The 24551-nt window shown below is 31.3% G+C and overlaps 1 protein-coding gene and 1 long non-coding RNA gene across 4 annotated transcripts in view; one reads left to right on the top strand and one right to left on the bottom strand.

Moving 5' to 3' along the window:
• Positions 1-24551, top strand: part of LOC100866875 (uncharacterized) — a 56019-nt gene that overhangs the window by 5196 nt on the left and 26272 nt on the right. The gene's annotated exons all lie outside the window — the stretch shown is intronic.
• On the bottom strand, positions 14308-15276 carry LOC147657631 (uncharacterized). The gene is made up of 2 exons (XR_015292033.1): positions 15062-15276; positions 14308-14972 (listed from the first exon to the last, which is right to left on the bottom strand). It is a non-coding gene; the product is annotated as an uncharacterized LOC147657631 (long non-coding RNA).

The following is a 24551-nucleotide window of genomic DNA, read 5'->3' as shown; positions in this document are numbered from 1 at the left end:
GGAGACGAGAGAAAGAGTGAGAAAAGGGAAAGGAGGAGGGAGGGGGTGAATCAATAGGTAGCCGTTGCGCCTTGATCGTTGTCCTGCTCGAACTTTCGAATGAACGCTGTTATGAAAAAGCTAGGAATGCTTGTTTACTTAGAAACTACTTTGATTCCTTACGAATGTTTTAAAGAAATAATGAAATCATTTCTATGCAAAAATCCAAACTTTAAATCGGCTTTCCTACGATTGTTTTCGTAAAGAGAGTTAAATTATTTTTTCGAATTAGAGATGATTGGTAGATAGAAATATCAAATTACAAGTATACAAAGAGTGTGTGAATATTTTGAATAAGCTAACAATTGTAATAATTTACTTTGATACAATCCGAGTTCAAATTAAATTATTCAAAGTTAAATAAAATATGCAACGTGTATTTGAAAAAAACATATTCGTAAAATGTAGTTTTTTTTCTTTTTAATGACAAAATGTATTGTAATTTTTATAAATTTTTCGTTTTATGCTAGCTAACCCCTATCAGTGGACACAATTATTGACTCGTACTACTAGCCGCAGAGATTACGTTTTCTTATCCTATATCTATATTCGTATTGTAGAAATTAGAAACAGCACTATTGTATATTGTACTATTGTATATTAAATGAAACATTGCGTGTTTAAAAATTAGATTTTTTAGTGAAGTAGATTAAAAATTTATAGAATTTTATATCTTTTTCATAACAATAATAAAAACGGAATAAGTTTTTTTGGTGGCTTTTAAAGAACGTATTATTCAAAAATTTGTTTAAACAATTAAATTTGTTTTTTTTTTATTCTACATCATTAATGTTTTATTACATATTCCATATTAAATTTTAAAGATATTTGTTTAAAGTCATCAAAAATCAATATTTTTATTTATATTTGTATTTGTTTCATATGTATTTTATAATGTATTTTCATTTCATTTTGCATTTACGTACATCGAAAAATTTTGAAAGACTTAACAAATTTCGTGGTGATATTCGTAAATCAATTGGTAGAAAGTTAAAGTTGAAAATATTTATACACATAATCGAGTGTATCATTTAAATATTTGATTTGAACGAGACAAAGAAATATCATAGGAATGTTACATCTAAAAATAATCGCATTTTCCAAGATTGTAACACAAATGGTCTTTGTCAATCGGTTATAAAGTTTCACTATATATATATATATAATATGCAGAGCGTGTAAAGAGATGCTAAGTATAACATTGACAAAATAATAGGAATGAGGATGAATATGCGTGAACACACGTGCCCTGAAAGTTGGGCCACGTTGTCTATTATGTAACAGGCCGCCGAGTCTCGCACCTTAATATCGATTCTCGAATAACTAACGTGACGTGCAGAGCACAGCAACGAAGTTTCTTCCGGAGAAATTAGCTACTAATTCTTTCTTTTAACGGATAATAACGTAATAGTTGAATAAAGAACAGAATAGTTAGAATGTTTATAAAATATGAAAATTTTGCAAATTACAGAAAATCATTGTTGTGATTTCGTTCTATAAATTATAATTAGATTAGATTAGCTTGAGATGAGGAGTTTTTAAATTCTGATAATCTAAATAATGATTAGTAAATTTAGGTCATTCTATATATATATATATGTTCTATATAAAATTTTAAATAATTCGTGGACTTAATGTCGTAAATAAATATCTACATGTAGTTATTAATAGAATTGATAGAATTCTCGTATTACTATTTAAATATCGAATATTTTGTAGATATTTAATATCACGATAATTAACATTATTAATTAATACAAAAACAATCTAAAAATTATATAAGAATTACATAAGAATTACATATCACGTTCATATATCTTTAAATATCGGTGTTCCATATACCAAACGTTCAGAGTATCGGTATTTCATATTTGACTATTGTACCTAACCTAAACATATATCTTTTGAACTGCTAATATTTCAATCAATCCGAATACCAGTATTCAAAACGTAAACTACACGATTAGCCACCGCGAAATATCAAACGCGTTCACCGTAATCGCAATTCAATTATTCAAATTTATTCCTCACACAATAAATTTCCCACTTTAAAAGCGAAACGTTTTCTAAAAATCAATACGCTTGACGCAATTCTCACGTAATCTTGCAAGTAATCACTTAACGTAACGCGTAATCGTTACTCGCTCGCACGGTTATATATTGTTATTTATCTGAAAATTTCGGGGGCGAAAAATTCCAGGATGGAATACCTCGAAGATCGGAATTGCACGTTCGAGTAAAGAGGAAAAGACGAAGCTTTACATCGACTACCATGCGCATGAACGTCATAACGCACGTGTTGCAGATCGTAGACCTTCCCGACGTATTGCGTAACCGAGCTCGGAGGCCGCAGGAAATAAAGTGCTGGTTTGCGCGCGTTACGTATGACGATTCGTGCGACAGAAGTGTGCGTAACGTGTGCATAACCACCACGCATGCTTCGTGTTCGCGCGCAAAGAAAGATTTAGCGCATCGTTCGATTCTTTTTATTTTTTATCGCGAGGATCCCTATTCGTTTTCGAACGAACGAATAGGGGGGATCCTTCGTTGAGAAAATCGAATTTTCTGGAAGGGATGCAAAGTAAAATGCAGAGTTTTTGGAAGCGTAAGAGGAATTTTTTAGAATTTTTTAGAAGGAAAAGAGAAGAATTTTTGATGAACGTAGGTGAGGAAGTTAGTGCGAATTTGATGATCCGAAAATGAGAATAGAAAGAGATAGGATAACAAAAGTGATAGCTTTCGCGAGTAATCGAAATTAGAAAGTTTGAAAATTATTGTCTTGGGAAAATTGATAAGTGATATTAGTAAAAAATTAAAAAAACCATTATATTTTAATGTCTGTATTTTAAAATTATAGAGGAAGAGGAAGAATTCGATTAAGAGAGCAGAGAAAATATTGAAAGTGTACATGAAATGGAGAGAATTGTATTGAAGATGAAAACTTCGAGTCTGATTTATCGCAAATTTTGAAAATTTTAAACAATCTTTTTAGAAAGAACTTATATTTGTAATAATATATAAGTTTTTAAATATTTAAAAATTATAAAAATTATAAAAAAAAAAAATAATACGGTAGAGAATTTGTCACATTTTATGCTCACGTACAATAACTCGGTAATTAGTGCAAATAATTACTTTTCCGTTTTATTTGCTTTCCTCTTTTTACGTAAAACTGTGAATTATTGCAAAACATCTCGTTAACTTTTATTCAAAGATGTTACTTTCTTGTGTTAAATTGATGCAATATTTTTTTAAATAAAAAAAAAAAATAACCTCCTTCCATAATATTAAGATTATCTTCTTATAAAACGAATTTTTTCTCGCGTATTCGTGTTTCTTCGTGAATTTTTTTCTCTGTACTCGAATTGCATCATTTATCTGTTCTTCTAACTATTTTTTCTATCCTATGTATAATTGAAATCAGAAATACTTGTTCTAATTATATGAATTAATTTGAACATTTATTGCCTCGTTTATGCTATTCACGAGAGAGAAAAAAAAATTAACGAAAGTGTTATTACAAAATTTATAAAAAATAACCATAAAATTTATCGTTATTCCTTGCTTCGATTCTCATTGTTTCAATACTCGTATTTTCATTCGTTTATTTCAACGATCAATATTTCAAAACTCATTTTTATTATACAACATTCTTTTTAAAGATAAATGATGTTTAAAGATAATTTTTTCAATTTTTATTATTCCAATGCTGTTTGCTTTGAAATTCGTTGTTTCAATACTCTTTATTTCGACGTTTGCTGTTCGTTGCATTAATACTCGTGTGGCCGTGATTTACTCCTCTAAATCTCATGTAAAAATATTTGGCCACGCGTGGCAAGTGCACCTGTCGAAGAAAATTAAGGCCGCAACCTTAAAACCGATACTTTGCCATCGTGGCAAAAGAAAAGATATGAAAAAACATCTGCTCAGAAGCAGATATCAACGTAGAACACTTTTATATGTTGTTCAATATCTTATTTAATCAGCCAATTTAACAGGTATTCGACAATTATTTCTCGCGACTTATAACGAGATGATTTTAATTAATATCGTTTAAATTCTTTTTCTCTTATTGTTCAAATCGCGAAATCTAATAATTAGCACGAATCATTAGAATACCTTGTCCCATTATTATGTGTACAATTCTTCGGGAATTCTTCGCGAAAATTTAAATTTAAATCGTTGATCTTAGAAATGATCGTGTATTGTACCCGATCGTTCGATTATTTTCTTTCGTATCAAATATAACAATTAAAATATATTATTCACATTAAAAAGACAAGGGTGGAAGAAACGTGATATTGGGAAGGTGTCGCGTGCAGGAATAGGAAAGGTTAAAATCGCGATACACGTGAGAATGCGCGCTTGTTGGCGGTCACCATGAGAGGCGTCTCTCGTCCGCGAACGTTGGTCGCGAAAACTGCGCGCGGAACGAGCCGTCTCGAGTTCAGGTTATGAATAGCACGTGAGTGACCACGAGGGCCTCGTCACATGCTCCACCATTCCGCTTTCGAATCGTTTGGCCGTCACGAGACGTTTATACTTAACTTTGAGCGACACGCGAACGGGGAATCCCGCGCGGGGAATGCGAATTCTGCCTTTCCTCTTCTCTTTACCCTTCCATTTATCCTTCCATTCCTCCAATTTTCCTTCAAATTTTCTCCCATTCCGATGCAATCATATTCGAATTAGAAACGCGCGATATTTTTCATCGTTCAGAGGATGGAAAAGGTGTTGTAAGATTTTTTTCAAAATTACGACAGATAGTTTCAATTTATTATTTAGAAATGCAAAATATTTTGGGAACAAATCTCGAAAGAAGGAAGTGGTGTTTATTAATTTAATTCGAGTCGAATGATTAATTTCTTTTTTTTTTCTTTTTCTCTATTTATCGAGCTGTTACTCAACTTGACAATATTTCTTTTATTTTACGTAAATTAAAAAGTTATATATCGTATAAGAGGATAGATATAGAGGAAGGAATTTACAATGTTGTGAAAATTTTATATTTCTTTGCTATAAACTTTCAACTAAGCGAAATAAAAAGCAAATGGAGAAAAAAGATTTTCGCGTAACGGATTTCCATGTTTAGTAGTGTTTGTTACATCTATTTTTAGAAAAAAATTATTGATCTTTTTTTTTTTTTTTTTTTTTTTTTGACAGAAATTTATATCTTCTATATTTTTATATAACTCGGTGATTACGTATGAATGGAAAATTGTATTATTTTCTAATTGCTTTTTTAATGGATTAAAAAAGGAACGAGTAGGTACATTCTTCTAACGCAACGTATAAAATGAATTACCCGATGCTTTTTGCTGGTGATACACGAAGTAGGAATTTTTTTTACAACTTGATAAAATTTTATTGATATTAACTCCACGTTAATTACATATACTTTTATTATACAGAATACTCACCGGGGAATATTATTACTTTTAATATCTTGGAACAGCAAATATGTTTTACACGTATATAATAATGCTCGAATTAGAGCAATATTTCGATATTTGAAAGAATAAAGTATAATCGTAATTAAAATTTATATTAATTATTTATAAAACATTTTTCAAATTTAAAACACAGCTGATGAGCTAATTTTATCTTTACTATTATCTATAAATAAATCTCTCGGTTGTACTCAATTGAGAATGTAGGGTAAGGTTCTGTTTGCATGAAGTTTCGTTAACCACTTGCATAATGTCGTTCCATTCGTTATACCATACGTATTAAGAAAGTTTATTGCACGCGTAGTCGGTCGAAGGTTTTGTTTTGCAAACGTTTAATAGTTTCTAAAGGTAATTAGGCGTCAAAGCAAACCCATAATCGTTAAATGGCAAAAATTATTTACGCATTCGTAAACGTTTATGCAGTCGTCATTTATCTATTTTCTATTTTTCATCTTAATCGAATATCGTATCTTTATTACCTCGTATATATACGAAGCCACCTTTTCTCTCCACCTTATCCCCACCGAAAGGTTGAAGAACTTTTGACCATTTGCCAAATGCGCTACCGTTCAACTTGCCGTTTTTCTTCGCCCCTACACTTTTGCGCTTTTCTGTTTGCATTGCTTCACGGTCTAATTTCAATTTAGAGATCGCTCGTCCAGTTCGCACTTTCATCGTTGAACGAATTTTCATTTTTTACATTCGCGCCATTTTTTCCCTTACAATTTCGAATTCCACAGTTACGATCGTTTTACGAAAAGTAAAGAATTAGATTTATAACTCATTATCGAACGTATCGAATTCTGATATATATATATATATATAACGTAATCCGTATAAATATTTTAAAATGTTGATCTATCGAGTATTTCGAGTCGGAGTACCGATATCGTTGGTGCTTCAATCTTATTATTGCGAATATTCTACGTATACTGTATTAATATCTAACAAATATAATAATTGTTCGAAATATTAATATTTTAAATGAAATAATACTTCGTGATTTCCAAGTAACCGATACTTTCACCGATATTAAATATTAAATTATACTTTGATTTACAACCCAAGTATCCTTATATTATTCTTATCACATTAAAACAAAGGATTTTATTTCCGGTATGCGATTTCTTGGAAACGTTATGTAAACGCGAAAGTGGAAGAGTCGTGCGAAATTCATAACAATCGCATTTTTATTTTGTCTTTATCTACGGCCGCTTATGACGTTTGCTTATCCTCGCTCGTAATTCATTCGATTTGATTTTCTTTTTTCTTCTCTCTCCACACTTGTCGTACTTAACGCTTTACATGACACGTGTAATGTGACTATACTATCGGTACGATTGTCGTTAAAACAAATTGTACGAAAACAAATATTTATTTATGGTGCGAAATTTTTCATGCATCGTGGCTTTTGAGAATTACGATTTTAAAATTCGTGCATGTTATTTATTATCCTCGTACGTATTCCATACGTAACATTTATGAAATGTTCATTGTACTTGCATAGCATAATGTTATTTCTTAATTTTAATATAAATTGTTTTTGATCATGCCGTATGTGATAAAAATAATATCGATATCATGTCGTATTGTAACGCGTTGTAACGAGCCAATAAAATATTTCATATTGCGAGATACAGAGAAGAATTAGTAAATTCGTTTAAAAGATGATAGATTTTCGAGAGTTATCCTTAAAATTATTTTTTTGCAACTTGAACATCCGAGTTGAGAATGAAAATTACTATAGAATAGAAATTTTGAAAATATATAAAAGTGATCATCGATGCGTTTCAATAATAAATTTCACATCTATTATAAACTCAGATCTACTGTTGATAATTTGATTAAATACTGGACGATCAACAAAAAAATATTATTAGAAATAGAATAGATCGTCGTAAGATCGTGGTTGAGTTAAAAAAAGATTGTTTTCACGGCGTTGTCATCTAACAATAATACTTCGTTCAATGGCCATGGATTAAAAGGCCGTTTATTTTTACAAATCTCATCTTATAGGAAAGACGATGCGACACTCTTTCCGTTAAAAAGAATAAAATTGAAAAGTTAATAAATCGCGCATTTGTACGCGACAAATAATTTACGAATTATTCGAACTCGTTCTCTCAATCGAACGTTAATAAGATGCATATATCGAGAGTCGCACAGTTTCTAATACAAAGCATTTCCATAAGCATGACTAACGGAACAAGCAAGAGTTAATGCAAAACCTTTCAAACCTTTCTATTTGCTATTTTACTTTACTTTATCAATAATCAAAAAATACCATTCCACGATAAAACGCGATTCGCAACTATTCTCAGCTCACGTTCGTCCTCCTCTCGATCCTCAATTTCTCTATCGTACGACCGACGAAATAATTATTCGAACACCTAGGAATCGTTAACCAACAATCACGCGGGATTAGTTGGCAGTGGCTGTTGTTTCTCGTATATCTGCCAACCGAACGTTTAGCTCCATTGAGTTCATTGAGCACGGTTTAGCAACGCTTCTTCTTCGAATATTTCGATGCTTGCCGCCACGACTCGAAAATAGAACTCGCTGATTTTCTGCCCGTAAGAGAACTCTCTCTCTGTCCGAATTCCAATTCCCGATTCCTGTGTCGGGGGGTTGGATGGATTTATAGGCGGCCGTCCATGTGAATGGGCTCGTTAACAAGTGTATCAACCAGGGCGGGGGGAAGGGAAGGAAGAAAGAAAGGAGAGAGAGAGAGAGAGAAAGGGGGGGGCTAATTAGTTACACGAGCCTCTGTTTAATCTGTGTCCATCGCGAGAAGATGATCGTTTAATTACGTAAAAATATCGGATTTGTTCGAAATGTTTTTTTCGAAGAATTCGAAGGAGGACGTTTCGTTATCGCTTAAAATCGTTAATGCTTAAAATACCAATACACTCGCTCTTCTTTTAGATTGTTATAAATAGTGCCATTCACGTTTTCGCGACCTTTATGCCAAAATTTTCGATCGAAGCAACCTTTTTTTCTTTAAATTTGTTCGATTTCATTTGTAACGAATTTGTAACGAATTTCTTCCAATTTAGTATTTCATTCACTTGTACTGGTACTTGTTCAATTATATCGATTATTTAAAAAAAAAAAGAAATGAAAAAGTTGGATGGAAGCGACGTATATTTAACGGTGAATGAGATTTATGATGGAAAATATTATCAGAATCTGAGTTTGGTTTTTTTTTTTTTTTTGTGAATGAAGAAAATATCGTAAACATTCGTTCGAAATTCGAATTTAAGGAATAATGATATCTTATATCTCATTTTGACAAATGTATAAATGCAAAGAATGGATAATCAGTCGTGATTAATGATAATCGAATGATTAATAATTGAAATAATGAATTGATTAGTTTGAATATTATTATTACGTTGGCAAGGAGAATATAGATAGACAAAGATACATAGATAATTAAGATTATACACATTGTATAATAACTCGGTGAATAGTTAGTCTTGATTTATTCGATTGTAAGATATAAGATATACAACGCGTTTTGGCCAAGAATCTAGAAGAAGAATTCGATCAACTTATTGTCGCTTCTTAAAATTAGATTTAATAGCACTCTGTCAGAAAATTGTTCGCTAACGTTTCAATAATTATTCGTAGCTGTGAGCATGAGAAAAGACAAGATGTCTACAAGATTTAATTGTTACGTATCCTATTTATCTATCCATGTAATTTTTCTACTTCATTCTTAATGTTAGCGTAAAAATATTGTTTGTAATTTTTGGCACGTACATTAGTACAATAGTACAATCTAACACGTGTTTTCAATTCTTCTAGAGTTCAGTTCTTTGTATTTATATTTTATTTCTAAAAATTTATTTTTAAATAATATTTTTTTTTTTTTTTCCTTATTGTTGTATGAGAATTAATTACCTGTTCTTAATAACGCAATATAGCAAAATATAAGATATCTTGCGTGCGAATATATGCTAAGTGAATTATTTTTATATAAAAAAAGGAGAAAAAGGTCAGTTAGAAATTAAATATCACGTAAAAAAATATGATAAATCTTTACCAATAATAATTAATTTTAATTATCTTTTTAAAAATCTTCTTTAAAAATATATATATATATATAAAATAGCAAATTAATTATTAATTATTGAAATTGGATTAATTATTGTTTGTATATGAATTTGATATTTTTATGTTATATCAACTCGAGGATAAGGTAAACGTGATTACGGAAATAATAAGTTCCGACAGTCGGGCATCGTATGGGCATTGAAACGAAGCAGACGGTATATCTATCGTGAATATCGCATTAATACAAATTGTATCGACTGTTTTAAAATCTATTATTTTACTTCCTTTTGTGTTGCCATTTATAATTTGAAATTGAACCGTTATTTTATATATCCAATTAATCGATCGATCGCTTTCATCTTCCTCGTCATCACAATTTCTCAAATAATCTTTATTTATTTTCAAGGCAGGATTTATCAAACTCAATCAACAACTTTAACTTTTAATTTATTTATTTTTTTTTTTATTATAAAAAACTACTACTACATATTATATACTGTATATATGCCAATTTTATATAAACAAATAAACACTATTCGTCCATTATTCGTCCCCTCCTCATCTCTATTCACCAGATTAAAAAGACATTAATCAATTTACCTTGAATGAGATATCGGAGATCCCTTTATGCTCCTACAAAAGATATATATCCTGTATCCATCATCGCGTGAACCTATAGAATTCTAATTCTGATACAATAGAGATTGGGGGAGAGAAAGGGGAAAAAAATCCTCACAATGTAAGCTGCAATGCGATTCTTCCAAAAGAATAATTCGGGTTTCTTAGAATCGATTCTCTCGCTCTTTTCTCTCTAACGATATTCCAATTTTCGACAACAACAATTGGAAGAAAAGAATTGATGAAAAACATTTATAAGATTTCATCAACGCTTCATCAGCCTCACTCACGCCGCCCTACGTTCGATCAAAGAAATATTCCGCACTACAAAACGAGCATTATACCCGTTTACGCTTTATCATTAACATTAAGAACACCAAATTTCGAAAATTTCGGTCGTTGGATTATCCACAATGTTTCAGAAGGATGTCACAACATATTTTTTTTTTCACCGCCATATGCGATGAAATAGCTGGAGGAATCGAATTTCGTACACGTTTTCCTTGGAAGAGAGAAACGAGAAAAGGGGGAGGGGGAATCCTTCAGCATCGAATATCTCCTCGTGCATCTCGTTGTTATTTCAGTCCGGAGCATTAGCGTGTGATCATTTCAGATACACTTGTTTTTCTGGGAAAAAATACTTTTCTGCTTCGGTTCGTCTAACGACGTGAAACGATAGAGATGGAGGGGAAGAAGTAGTAAAAATCGATGCGAAGGAAGCGAATGAGTTTACATTGTGAGAACGTAGGAATGTTGGAACGGTATTGAATAAATGAATTCTCGAGATTTATAGTTTGATTCATTGCGTTTATACTCGAGAATTGAAAACTCGTTTGTCGAAAAGATATCGCTGGAGGATTAATCTCTAATTGATTTTAGATTATCGAATCTAATGTTTTTTATAATACATTGATTTATAACACTGTTTTCTCTTAAATTCGAATTGGATTATTCGATTGTATTCATCTCTCTAAAACGATCGAGTTTTTTATTTTATTATATTTGTTCAAAAGACTTTTGTTATACTTTCGTTTATTTTACGTTGTTATTTTAGACCAGCAAACATATAAAATACATTCTATCTCATCAAATAAATAAGTTTTCTGTATTTATTATTATTAGTTTAATCTTTATCCAGATTCGTTTTAAAATTCGTTTTACGTATCTTTAAGAATTTTCCACCAAAATTTCGTTATTCAAATTTTTTTCGAAGTTATAGAAAGAGTTTAAATAATCGAGATTTCTTTTTCTTCTTTTTTTTTTTTTTTTTTTATTGTCTGGAGTAATAATTCTCAGGTTGATAATTCAAGTTCAAATTTTGATCGACGCTCTCGTTTCAAAGATCAATGATCTTTAATCTTTTTAAATTTTTCTAACGTTAAGAATTTTTTTTAAAACTTATTGTACTAGACCAGCTGTAAGGGGTTCATCGTATCAAGAGGAACGTTAAATAACAGATATGAAAAAACATTATTTATCAGTCTTCCGATTAGGTTTTTTTTTTTTTTTTAGAAAATTGTATTGCGTTCTCAAGAAAATTATATCTGTTCTTATCTATGATGTTTAATATATTCATGACGCTACAATATAGATACGATTAATATCGCTAAAAAAAAGTGTATTTACATTGTCTTTATCAATGTTTAAGCATTGAATATTAGTGTAACGAGCAATTGGAGGAAAAGAATTATGCAAATATTCATTTGCATAATTAGTGCAGTAATATATCAATAATGTCACTCCGATCTGAGACAGCTTCTTTATTTAAACTTTCACGATAATGTTAATGAAAAATTGCATAAAAGCGTAAGATGTTGGCCAGATTTAATCGAAATGATGGATCTTATATATTAAAATCCCGTTTCTCCCGTTACCTGTAATTTCGATTCATTTTTCTAATTTATTAAGCGCAAGCGATACGAGGTCATCGCTATGCATTATCGTGATGCGCTCTACGTATGAACTTAAGGAAGCCGCCAGACGAAGATATTGATTTACGTGAGCGAATGGCCTGAGCCAACTGGATTTCGTGTTTGGAAAACATCGATTAATCCACAATAACGTGGAACGATCGATCCACGAAATTGATAAATTATTCGCAATAGTGCAACGTAGATAACGTGAAAATCATTGGTGAATATTATTTTACTTATGAAAGGAAAAGAATGCACGAATATAAATTTCAATTATTACGAGATAAAATTGATACGATGTAAAGAATTAAAGAAAGGAAAAGGAATGAGAGAAAATTGAATTTTTATTATTACATCAAATTTTCACTCATCTAATTGAGTTTAATCGAAGAAAAGAAGAATTGTTGCGATTCGAGTATTCGATACAACGTATGATTATTAAAACGTATGGAAGAAAGCACGTATGTACATATTTTTACGTGACCCATGCTAAACGTGTTAGCATTGACTAACTAATCAATGTTCCTTATCGACGACATGTGACTTGTATAATAATTCTTTTTATGCTTAATCATTCGGCTCGAGAAAAAAAATTTATCGCATCGAAAGTTTGTTTATTTTTTTTTTTTTACCACTATAAAGTTAGTTTATAGCTTTCATTGCATATATTTTTTTATATGCCATAATATCAATTAGACTCGAGCCAAGTTGATAGATTATAAATAATGAAAAGAACACTTGCTCGTGTTCTATCCCTGCTCTCCCAGCCTTTATTTTTTAAAAAGTGTTGTTGTTCTCGATAAATTTTTATCGATGTTATGATCACAATTTCAATATCAAATTATTAGAAAAGGGAAGAAAATGAAACGATTATTATATATAAGGGAAGGGAAAAAGGAAAGAAAGGATAAAGAGCAAGAGAAAGCATTCTTACAACATTATTGTTTTAAAACGAATTAACGTGAATATCCCTTGAACATATAATACGCAATTTTTCATATACGTATACGTTTTAATTGTCAAATTTTTAACTATTTATATCGTATTATTTAATTTAATTTAAAATATTACAATTTATATTATATTATACATATATATATATACGTGTCATAGTAGATAATAATAATAATAATAATAATAATAATAATAATAATAATAATAATTTACAAAGGCAAAAATGTTGGGAGGGAGAAAAAGATTTTTTTTTTTTTTTTTTCTAAATATATATATTCAATCATTAAAAAAATATTTTCAAGAAAATCTTTCTTTTTGTCAAACATTCGAGAAGCATGTCTATCTTCTTTAATTTTTCAGGTGCAGGGCAATCGATCGAGTGACCGCTGCACGTCGAGATACATTATCGATTCGTTTATTTATTCTCGTAGCCCGGAAAGGCGAACCAGTTTCAATTAACTCTGTCATTTTATGATTATTATTATTAGTTGCAACGAAAGTCTGCAATGCGAATTAATGCTTTCTTAAATGAAAAAAATCACTTTATTTCCATTCTTCAAATTCGTGGAAATTATATCTGTGCATGGAATGTATGCAATTCCAAAAAAAAAAAAAATCATAAAAGAGAAATTGCTTTTGTATGTTGTTCAACGTTACTTTCGGTCGGACAATGGTTACTTTTTACTTAATTTGTTATTATTATAATACATAATAATAGCTTAAACTGTAATATTCATGTATAATTCGTGCGCGTTTATAAATTCGAAGAAGAATTTCGTTATGACTATGCACTTTGTTATCGTTCAATGGTCAATTTAAATGTTAGGTTAAGGTTTAGATAAGATTAGGGTTTAATGATCTTAATGAACACGATTACTTTCGGAATTAATGAAACTTGATCAAGTTTCATAGTTTTCTCCCAAGATGATTTCCACTGTAATTAGAACGAGGAAAGCTGAAATTAATATTTCGCGGAACAATTTATCGTCGCCTGATATCTCCATTTTTTCCATGGTCGAGGAAATAAATAAAAAATTTCATTCATCTTATATAATATGATCTTGATTTAAAGAAATGCTATTTTCTTCAATTTAAATTTTTCGTATCGAGTAATTGACTAACAATTTAATTAAAGTAAATGATTTTAAAGCAAAAAATTCAGTTCTTTTTATTGATTTTGCTTTACTTACCAAAAATAATTGATAAATAATTGATTAAAATCATGGGGAAAATTAGAAGAAGAAGAAGAAGAAAAAAAAAAATAAGACAATACGAATTAATTAATCAGTCATTCTAGTCGAATCGAATGTTGTATCGTGAAAGAATAAATGAATATATTAGGCAATGATGTAAAAGTTCAAAATCATTTCGAAATAGTACAAATGGAAGAGAATATACTGGACGTCATTCTGTGGCTTCTTTGCACTTTCGGGGCGTCACGTATGCAATAGTATATTTCCAATTATATTTTTTCATCGTGTGAATGACATTAAAAAATCATTTGGAAATTGGAAATATTTTTATGATTATCTCTTAATTTAACGATATAAATTATAAATTATAAAATACGTACAATTTCACTTTTATAAAAATTGTTTCTATTAAAAACCTTATATTTCCAATTTAGACAGAATTTTTCAATAATTTAAAATCGTTACGGTAAAAATTTAAAATTCATAAATAATTTCTGTACCGCTTAAATTTTCGAAACAATCTTCCACAATTACTTTCTACGTTCATTCTTCCGTTGCCTCTTCTGTCATAACATAGTCGGTCAAACTATGTTTCAGAATCTTGAAATGAAAATGTCGAGGTTTACGTTCCCTTCTTCGAATCACATTTTTCACGGATTTCTTACTACACTCTCTTCGTTCAATTCTCGTTCATTCTCATTCAAAATATACAGATATATAATCGTCGTCCCTGCTACCAACATTCGCTAGAAACGAACAATGAATTCAAATTTCGTGTCAACCTAGCGTCTAAATTCTAAATTCTTTCATAAACAAATCGGCCAACATTAATTACCAGCTATTCTTCTTAACGCGTATTTCACGTTGATTCACGCCTCTGTCACGGATCCATTATCAATCTGCATGGGGTTTATCTCATATTTTTGGCCATTTGCCTCGAGAAATCACGACGAAACCAGTCGTTGATGTGGACCGAGCAAAGGGTTGGGAACGAGGTAGATGCTCACTTGGCAAACTGATTGATGCCGAAGGTATCACGAATTCGAATCTGGTTGCACCTTCTGGCTCAGGCGGCCTATGTTTTCGACAATGTTTCTAACCGGTTCTATAATGGTCCCACGTTCCAAATCACTTATGTCTGGCTGTTCTATCTGCGAGTCACCTTATAAGATCATCCACTGTGCACCGACTACTGCGCGAATGCGACAGCTTCTTCGATCCTTTTCACAGCGCTTCCGAACCCCTTTTTAACCAACCTGCTCTTCATCATCATCTTTCCATCTTTTATAATCTTTTCAATCGGTTTCTTTTTTATATAAAATTATAGATGTGCTTATATCTATGGTCGGACATCATTTCGATTACATGTAATAAATTCTATTCGTATTACGCACGATCGTTTGATCGATCTTCTTCGTAAAGAAAAAGATTGTTACAAATGTAACAATTTTTCCTTGATTCTCCAATATTATTTATATTTGATCCAACTAAACAATAAAGGTTTTAAACTTGGAATTTTCTAGAAACTAAAGATAATCCAGGTACTCAAAAATTTCCTGAACGCGTTATAAATTGTGTATTCACTGGTAAAGAATTATCATCTCATACAAATGAAAATAATAAAAATCATAGTTTTCTGGTAATTTGCATATTTTATTTTTTGAATGATACGATTTAAATAATTATTATTTCTTAATAATTAGTTAGTCTATAGTTTTCTTACATTTTCTACTCTTCCTCCATATTAATTTTTTTGCAAAGTCACCACTTTATACATCTCATACATTCTCCCTCGTTCTTTTCCAGTTTTCGTTTTGCTGTTATTATTGCAACGGGCCCCAACATCTTTTCAATCAATTGGCTCTCGCGTTTGTTGAACCTGCCGCTATTTTCTACTCTTCCGTGTATTTCCCTTTTCATGATTCTCCGTTTCATTCTTAAATCTCAATCTCTCAATTTCAATTTCGATTGCTTGCTACGAAAACATTGTACAACTTTTCGTGAAACTTTTACGAACACGCAATCAATTCATTTTGTTTATAAATTCGTTCGTAAAAAATAATATTCGCGTTTATTATATAAGTAAAGATAGTATTTACAGAGTTTGTTATTTTTCGATGAAACAATCTTTTCTTATCATATTCTTGCATCCCATTTTCGTAATGTAAAATGATCAATCGTATAAAAATGTAATACTGATGAAACAACTTTTTTTTTTTTTTATATAACGTAATCCTGTCGAGAGTTGGTTCTAGTTTTCTAGTCTAATGAAAACTATCCATTGCCTATATACGCGTTCGTGTCAGTATGCAATTGCCTTGGAACGTGTTTATGCAAATTATAAAGATGAGGACTTCAATCTCTACAGTTACGTAGAATTACAATTGTTCAAAACTAATTCAGGAATAGATGGAACGTTTGTTCATTTTTTTTTTTTGAGTTGTAATAAAAATATACGAATTAAAATTAATATTGAAAAAAATATTGTAAATAGAAAATATTCGATAATCTCCATTTTGGATCGAGATTTTTACGATTTTTATCCAGCTTTGAAATTATTCCATAATGTTTGGTCTGTAAGTACTTTATCGTTAGTTTTTCTAATGATAAAGGCAATCAATAATGCTTAATGTAGAGGTGTAGAGATAAGAGCTTAAAAGTTCGTGAAAAAAAAGTTGAAAAGTTACGTTACAAAATTTCTTGTATTAAAATTTTCGTTGTATTATCGTTGAACAGAATTATATAATTTAAATGATTATTTCGTAGGAAAATTAATTATTGGTTATTCGTTTTTAAATCATATCTGTGATATAATAATTTTCATTATTTCTATTAATAAAATGTTTCTACAATTATTTACCACTTTTTCGGAACACGCGACGATGCAAAATGTTTTCGTAAGAAAATTACTTCAATCTTACATTACACGAAACGATATGCAGCTTTCGTTTTGTTGCGTGTTTAACCCCTGTGTTATCCAAACTAATAAGAACAGGTGGTGGTAGGGATTGGTGGCGAATCTTTATTATCAAAATTATTCGATTATTCGAATTGTCCTCTTTCAAAATATTTGGATGAACCAAGTTTCACCAAATAACACGGTTAACAAAAAGGATTCCTCTGAATCTCTAGCAACTCGGGGGAATAGTATTATCTATACACTTTCCTTCTTTAACAGGGATCGTGTGTGAGGCATAAATGACGCTCAATTCGATGCGTGCATAATTTATAATTTTTTAAAATATAAAATTCGAATCAATTTTCCATGATTGTTTGAAATTAAGGATAAAAAGAACGGAAACGTGACATTTATTCTCAAACGAAGAATTTGTATATTTATGCTTGTGGCAGGAGGACGACGTTACATACTCTTATTTGCGAATATGACGCTTTCGATCAATAAGTACGTCTATTTTTATTGTACTGCAACTATCAGAATCGAACTCGTATCTCTCGTAGGATATACTTGTCTCCAATTTTGCAAAACGATACGTACGATCCTCTTGCAACACGATTCATTCGTTTCGTGTTGTATGTTGAGCAAAGTTTGGAACCAACGTCGCCAAAAATCGAAGAATGCGAAGATGGGAAATATTCGTGCATATTATATGCACGATCATATTTTATCGAAATAGTGTATGAGAGGATCGATACTACGTACAATTTCTTTGTATGATTAAGTCTAATTATCCAAACCTGGAAAAAAAAAACAAGAAAAATTATACGTCTTCATCATACTCATAATTGCAATTCTACCCGTAGTCGTAGAGAGATAACTAACTTTATTCTATTATTTTGTTCAGAATCGGGATATTTTTCAGGCTTTGGCAAACTTTCCTTTCCTCAGGGTTCCTTACTCCAACACATAAGCGAAATTCTTTTTTTCAAATCTCATGCTAAGCTTCATATATTCTCGAATATATTAAATCGTTACAACATCCTATTCGCTATATCCAACACTCGTCGAATCGATCCGCAAGATAATTTCATGGAATAATAAGTTAAAACGCGTTAAAAAAGCCTTATGGTTCTCGTTGGTCGAGCGCCGATCGCGTTTAACGAGACGTTCATAACTTGCTACGAGGACGCTCGAATCTCGAGTTTAGGTTCTTGTGCCAGGGTTACGCGTTTACGTAACGTGCCCACGCATCGAAATGTACCGAAAGGAACGCCGTTTTATCTATATTTATCGCGCTTATCTCTGTGTTTAACGGCACAATGTCGCTCCTACCGATGTCCATCGTCGATGGACATCGAGACGAAACACGCCAGATTTTATTGGCCTCGTCGAATGATCAACGTGGACCACTCGTCTCCACCTTTTTCTCTCTTCTTTTCACCGCGATCGGAAAAGATACGAAAGATCCAGTTGAGGATGATATAGAACGAAATAGAACGAATAGGCGAGAGAAGTCTTCTTGGAAAAGGGACGATAGTTAAAACGAGATAAATTGTTGACCACTCTTGACAATCTCTTCTCTAATATATTTCGCGTTGGAATTTTGTGTTGGTGGTAAATTACGTGACTCGTGCGCAGACGCTTGAAAAATATGTATATTTCCCTTTGGCTCGAATAATTCAGATTTATTATTTATTATTATCGTATTCGTTTCAAAAAAATCAATGATCGATCAAATTATTTGGTATGGATATCATTACTCAAATTATTATATAATTAATAAAATTGCACGAACCTGTTAAATTTTGTTCCCCTTTTTTTCGTTTCTTTCTTCTTCTTTTTTTAAATTTTCGATTTCGAACACAATTTTTAAAAAAGATTTTATTGGAATTAGCGAGCTTGAATTGAAATGATAAAAAAATTGTTTACTACTCTACTACGAAAAATGAACTTTTAACTTTTAATCCTTGTTATTTTCCATAATATTCCGCGTGGATTATTTAAAAATTGGCCTGTAATAAATATTACGATTAATCGAGATGAAAAATCGTTTCCCAATTGCTAGGAATTTCATTCAAACTATTCGTCGAAAAAAAAAAGAAAAAAAGAAAGAAAAATCGTTCGATTAGCCAACTCGTGGAATAAATTATTGGCCGATAAAACTTGGCAAATGGAACCGCTTGTGGAATCTTGGAGCATTGAATTCGTGTCCACGACCCAGAATTGTTTCGTCAATGAAAATGGAAAAGAGTCTCGGATAAATAAATAAATAAATAAATAAACGAATTTCAATAATATCGAATAAAACGAATAAATTGATCGACGATTAATAATTAATAGAGGATGAAAAATTTTCTAGATGATAAATCAATCTTATCGTAAGATTTACCTTTTTTTTAAAACTTGATTCTGAAATATTCAAAATGAAGAGTGAAAATATCTACTACTACTTTACCCTCTTATTGTTACATGTAAGTTTTATCTTGACAAGAGTCGATAAACTGATTGAATATTGTCTAACGTGAACTTTGATAAGGTAACAAGTGGATAACACTTGGAATACATTAACGATTTTAATCGAAAAGATGCGAATACAAATACAACAATTTTTTTTAATATCATGAAATAATATTTTAACAACAATTATAATATTATCGTACGATCGAATTTCGATTTTGATAAAAGTTAGATATATCGAAATTTAAGAATGAGAAAAAAGAAAAAGGATAAAAAAAAAAATACTAATAAACAATTAATAACGATGAATTAAGATATCGAACGATTTATAAAACATTTTTTTTGATTGATCCAAAATTAAGAAAATTGTTCAAAGTTTATTATAGACTATTATGGGCTACAACAAAATTAAATTGCGTTCCACGATAATTTCGTTCCGTTGTTGTTTGTTCAAACGACAATTCTACAATTTTGAAATTCGAAATTGACGTATTCGCGAAATCTTTTATCTAGCTAATTAATAACCAATATAAATATACATATCATAGTTGAAAAGTTCTATAAAATTGCGAAATAGATTAACAAAAGGTACAAATAATTAAGATAAAAAGGAAGGATATTAAATTTTTCGAAATTCATTCAATTAAGACATCATTGTTAAGTGCAATGGCATTATTCACATATTTGAATATAACAATTGGATAACAATTGGAATAAAGGGGGAGGGGGGGAGGGCAGGGATGGTCTCTTCTTTTAAAATAAAAAAAAAAAAAAAAAGAAAAAATAATGCTATGGAATTTGTAGATTAGTGTGATAAACCATCGTGCAAAGTTGCAATAAAATTGGCGTATAAACTGTCATCGAAGTTTCCTTGTTGGAAAAATGGTCAAAGTTATAGCTATAACGGGAGAAAATTGAATCGTGCAAGGGGACTCGTTGATATCGAAGTTTGAACAGTTTTACGATGCATCCCATGGGGGATAACGTTAAATGGATTATAATTATTCTTTCTACCGTAAAATGTAAAACATCGCATATCGATCGAAAAATATATCAATTTTGTCGTGAAGAAAGAAAGAAAGAAAGAAAGTGTTCCAATCCACGATGAATTGGTATTTACAATATTTGGAATATTTGCAATTTTTCTTAATATTCTGTAAAGACTTGCAACGCGGACACCACTCGTAAAGAAGGCACGGTTATTAATTATTCTGGCGAAGAAAATAATAATTACACGGTTGAAGAGAAGCTGGTGGTGGTGGCGGCCACTCGAGCCACCCTGTATATTTTTTCCACCCTCGGTCGTAGACACGGCCTGGCGACAAGCGGCGACTTGCGCAGATCCGCGAGCAGAAAGCACTGGGCTGGAATCGGCGAGGAGGAGGGTGTTGGCCGGCCGACAGGAGGGTTGTAAAGGGTTTGCGAGATGGATGGTCGAACGAGAAGGATTGTGACGCACGTGGAGGAGGACAGTGTGACGTAGCGAAGATAAATGGTGAAGGAGGAGCAAAAATGACGAATAAGGTGTCAAGGTGGAAAAAATTGGGGAGTATAGGTATAGATAGGGGTGTAGATTTTCGAAAGGAAACGGAGAAATTTTTGCTTCGTTCAAATTGTGAAAAGATGATAAATTTCGAAGATTGGTAATAAGGAAGAAGAAAAAGAAGAAGGTGAAAGGATGAGGGATAGGGGATGAACGAGAAGAGGGAAAAAGTAGGAGAGAGTGATGAAAGATGAAGAAAAAGAAACAGAAGTAGAAAGATGTGTATATACATACGAAGTATAAAATAAAGGAAACATGGACGAAAGTGAAGACAAGAATTGGATAATTAATAAAATATATTTTGTTATATATTTCCCTTTTGTTGAAATTATAAAATGAAAATAATTTATAAAAGATAAATTCAAAAAAAAAAAAAAAAAGGATATTAATCAAAAGCTTGGAATAATAAAATGGAAGATACTAAAGTAGAAAATAGAGTAGAATACTTTTAAAAGGATTTATTTTTGTTAGATTTGTAAAATAAAAAAAAATTAAAATAGCCTATGAAGGAGTATAGTTGAATGCAAGAGGCTTTCCGCGAATAGGATAAAAAGAATAAAAAAAAAAAGGTGAATTTTTGAATGAAAAGAGGAAAATGAAAATAGTTTGTGTGGTGGTAATTTGAAACGAAGGATGTATTTATTAACCAGAAGATAAAAGAGAAAGAGGGAAATGTAAAAGGAAATGTAAAAAAAATCAAAGGGAACAGGGATAAAAAATATAAAATTCGAAAAAAGAAATGTATACGTGAAAAGGGAGAAAGTTAAAGGGAGAGGGGAAAAAAAAAAAAAAATAAGAAATACGTTTATAACTTGAGAAAATTATGATAAATTATAAATCTAAATTAATAATTTTACGCGAATTAAAATTGGCACAAATTCTAAAAATAAGCAAAAATCGAATAGGAACTACAGTCGGTCACAAAAATATTCGTATCCTATATATTATTTTCATTCTCCATTTACAATTACAAGAATTTTACATTTTATAACGTAAAAATTATCCTTTGTCTCGTTTTACAAAGTTACATCGAAAACAACGTATAATTCTTTACACTCTACGTACTCGCAAAAATTTCAACGAAAAATTCCCGAATAAGCCTAAATCTCTTTGTTGATCCAAGCTACGAATGTTTTTATCGCTGACTGTACAAAGCACAGACCGCCCAGATAGCGTGTTGCCGGGATACGGAAAGGAATACGAAGAGGAAAATATAAGAAATTTGAAAATCGATAAACCAAACCAAATCCTGAATGAAAGAAATTCAAAAAAAAAAGGAAAAATACGAAATTGATAAAAATTGGCAGCAAATTAAAAGAGTCGTAGTAAGGTGCGCTATAATACCGTAATAGCGTAATAACAAACAATTGTTGGAAAAAGAAGGAGAGTAGAAGGAATGGAAGAAGGTATAATAGGGGTTGTGGCGGTGGGGTTGGAAAGCGCGCGCAGAAGGGTGGCGGAGGGCGATGCAAAATCGTTTCTGGTGCACAGTCGCAGGAAAATCGAAGCTGGTCGTCAGTGTGTCGCACACCAGCGCAGCATTCGCTTCCCTGTGTTTATTCTATCCCTGTTGTGCGCCTTCGTCCCTTCGGAGAGAAGGAAAAGCCACGCGGAGCCATGCTGCTGGACGCTGGTTGAACCGTGATTTTCCACCACCGAATCGCGACGATAAAAATAATCGAAACAACGAGTGTTCCGTTCTTCCTTTCCAACGCTGGCTCGCTTACCTGCTTTCCCTGCAGCGTTTTATCTCACGAGTTTTTTACACGAGTGGACATGAGTTTGTAGCGGATTTTGTGTGCGTTCGAACGAAAATGATCTTTGAAAGATGACGAAGGAAAAAGGATGAAGAAATTGATTTGTGAAGAGAGATTTAAAGGGGAAGAGCGGGGAAAAAATTGTTTCTTCTTTATCTCGGATTTGATTTGACACGGGATATATGATGAGAAAATTGAGATTAAATTGCAAAGTTCGAGAGAGAGAGAGAGAGAGAGAGATGATTGGATCATGGTGGACATTTTGAAGTTTTAGTTCGTTGCTAGTTCGGGGGAATAGAAATTCGTGTTCGTCGTGGTATTGGTATTTTACTTGTATCTCATATTGTCACGATTTTAAAAAAAATGATTTAGAAAATATTTGAACGATCGACGACGTACAGTGTAGAATTAAATAAAAGGTAAAGAAATTATCGAAGATGATCAAAGTACGTATTAAAATTCATGGTTTTCTATTAACGGAAGAAGCCTTTCTGTGGTTTGATGATGGTGGAAAGAAACAAACAATTACACTGAAATTATTCTTTCCGATCAAATATTTGTCGCTATTTGTCGCATTCACTGAATTGTATTTCAAACTCTTTTACTGTTCCATGATCGTCAAAATAATGTTAACGATAAGTTACATATTATACAATTTATCCAAATTAGTTAACAATTCGATTCAATTGAAACACGTAGCCTTTAAAAAGTTATCACTTCTCCAATAATCGCAAGTATTAATCGCAATCAAAATATTACATTAGAAGAAGAAACATATAACCCAAAATTAAGATTTCGTTAACAAGTTAAGAATTATATTTCCAACAATTTCAAAATAAATATATTTCAAGAAGCAAGATGTATTTAATCGCGAAAAAAGCCGGTTGACGAGGAACGACAAATCAGAAGATAGTTAATCAGAAAATAGAGAAAGCACGTGATGTGACAAAGCACGTTCACCGTCATTCATCGTCTCTTTATTTCGCGAGGACGAGACGAAACGTGTTTTACGCGATTGCATCACGTAACGCAAAGTAACGAGAAACTTGACAAGAGAGACGGTTCAAAAAATTCTTAATCTAAGTGTGAAATAAAAAAAAGAAAAAGCGATAATCAATCTTCTTTCGATTAATTTACAAAAGGAACGTTCAAATTGATGGATGTAGTCAATCTTTCTTCTAGCTAGTCTTCTTTGTAATTTTTATTGAAAGGAAATCACTTTTTATATCGTGTTTGATTTGAAATTTGAAATTATCTTTTTTTATCGATTCCTCGATGCAATTAATCATTCTTAAAATTTCAAGCATTTTAATTGCATAATTATTTTCATTACGTATACTCTTCTTCAAAGTATACGAAATAATTTTCTACTACTTGGAGATATATTTCACAGGAGAATAGAAATATCTCTGATCTTTGAACTTTCGTCTATATTTATACGGTAATTACATTTCTCTTGAATTTAAATTTCTAATGAGATATTTTTCTCGCTTATATTCTAATAAAACAATTATCATTTGAATACGAAATATCTATCGCGAATATGTTAGTGGAAGAAATTCGTTACGTAGACGTAATGTTACACCTCTCTCGAAATGTCATTATCTCGATCGATGCATACAACCTATTTCTACCTGCCTTACATACTACATTATATATTTACTTGGAT

Source organism: Apis florea, unplaced genomic scaffold (genome assembly GCF_048593485.1).
Source record: "Apis florea isolate Af1SG1 unplaced genomic scaffold, ASM4859348v1 contig_3036_pilon, whole genome shotgun sequence".
NCBI lineage: Eukaryota > Metazoa > Arthropoda > Insecta > Hymenoptera > Apidae > Apis > Apis florea.
This window is presented reverse-complemented; position numbering and strand designations above follow the sequence as displayed.